Below are 1,695 nucleotides of genomic sequence, written 5' to 3' on the forward strand. Positions count from 1 at the left end.
ACAGTTAGCAAGACAGAAACATGAACAGGGCAGGGAGATGCGCATTTTGTTGCTGGAAAAACAGAAATGCCGTCAAGCCCAACTGTTATTTGGGGCTGTGGTCTTGTTTTTTTTAAAGTCATAAAAAATAATGATTCACCGGTCGCGTTTTTTGGGGGACTTGTGTTTGAACGTGAAGTTGCTCATTTGAGCTTGGAAATGAGCAGAGATACATAATCAGCCCCAATATTTAAAATACTATTCTAAACAACGTTGTTGGAAGCTGTCCTTTATTTTCCATTAATACAGAAAATGAACCTCTAAACGTTACATCACTGACAGGCGGCGGTGTATACGTTTCCTAACTGTGGCTAAAGCTGCTGCTAGCTGGTTTATTCATGATCGGAGGCTGGTTGGAGAATGGTAAATTGACAATGACTAATAACGGTTATCTAACACGTAAACACTGTTTTATAAAACACAGAAAGTGAACCTCTAAACGTTACAGCACTGACAGAGAGTATATTTTTTCCTAAATGTGGCTAAAGCTGCTGCTAGGTGGTCCTGCGAGATTTTGTGGGATTTGAGTTTTTAAAAAATAGGGCGGGGCTTATTGTTTGGTCTGGGAGAACATGTGGTGGACAAGGAAGTGTAAGGCTGGCTGGTCCAGGTGGGCTTTAAATTGTTGTGACAGTAATCTCTTGTTTTTAACTTTTGATTATGATGTGCCTAGGGACATCCTTAAATGTGCCTTTGTTCCAGAACAGCTGAGTTACCTTCTGCAGCCATCAAGAAGTGCAGAAGGTTGTTAATCATCCACAGATTCAATCCAGGTGAGGCAGAAGGGAAACACTTAACATGTAAAGCAGGTGAAACACTGAACTAAACCTGCTAATGACTGATTCAGTCTGTTGATTCTTGGATTGGTAACTGGTTACTGAACTGGACTATTATTACTTGTGTGGGATCTTTATCTGCATATGGGCATTTTTGAATTAATTTAATCAACTTATTTGGAAATTTGTAGTTAATGCAAGATTTAACCAGCTATTTGATGGAAGTTTATTCTGTATAAATTATAAATATTTTTCCCAATAAATCAACCCTGATCTTCCCTGAGTTTTATCTTTAGGTTTTCTGATAAACAGCCCTTTATTTTAAATATTGATTCCCTCATTTTAACATGAGTGCAGCATCATCATAAATGCTACACTATACTGCAGCTTGATAGGTAATTGTATATGTAAACATTAAGATAAATATTAATTTAACAGTGAGTGTACATGGGGAACTATACGGTTTGTGTTTGTTCTCAGATTTGTAACCAGTACACTGTTTAATATTTCAATGTCTTTCAGAACTTTTCAAATGTTTATCATCTTTATAACCGGCACCTTCCTTACTTTTATTTTTGTGTTTTTCAGCCGCTGCTATACAGTTTGACTGAAAGCTGACTCTTGAGGACTGTAGCAAAACTGTCAAGAAGTGGCTTCATTGCGTGCCAGAATGAGAGGAAGTGACGCCAACCAGAGTCAAACTGCACAGTAAAAAAAAATTCCGTAAAAAAACAGGGAAATGTCCTGGTAATTTTTTGCCAGTACATTTTCTGTTTTTTTATGGAATTTCCGGCAGAATTTTTTCCGTAATTTAACAGATTTTTTCCCATAATTTAACAGTTTATATATGTTAAATTTTAAACATAGAAAACTGTTAAAT

General features: G+C 36.5%; 1 protein-coding gene across 2 annotated transcripts in view; it reads right to left on the reverse strand.

The window, feature by feature from the left end:
- Nucleotides 1-1,695, reverse strand: part of LOC103131866 (phospholipid phosphatase-related protein type 4-like) — a 27,051-nt gene that overhangs the window by 12,199 nt on the left and 13,157 nt on the right. The gene's annotated exons all lie outside the window — the stretch shown is intronic.

Source organism: Poecilia formosa, unplaced genomic scaffold (genome assembly GCF_000485575.1).
Source record: "Poecilia formosa unplaced genomic scaffold, Poecilia_formosa-5.1.2 Scaffold862, whole genome shotgun sequence".
Classification (NCBI taxonomy): Eukaryota; Metazoa; Chordata; class Actinopteri; order Cyprinodontiformes; family Poeciliidae; genus Poecilia; species Poecilia formosa.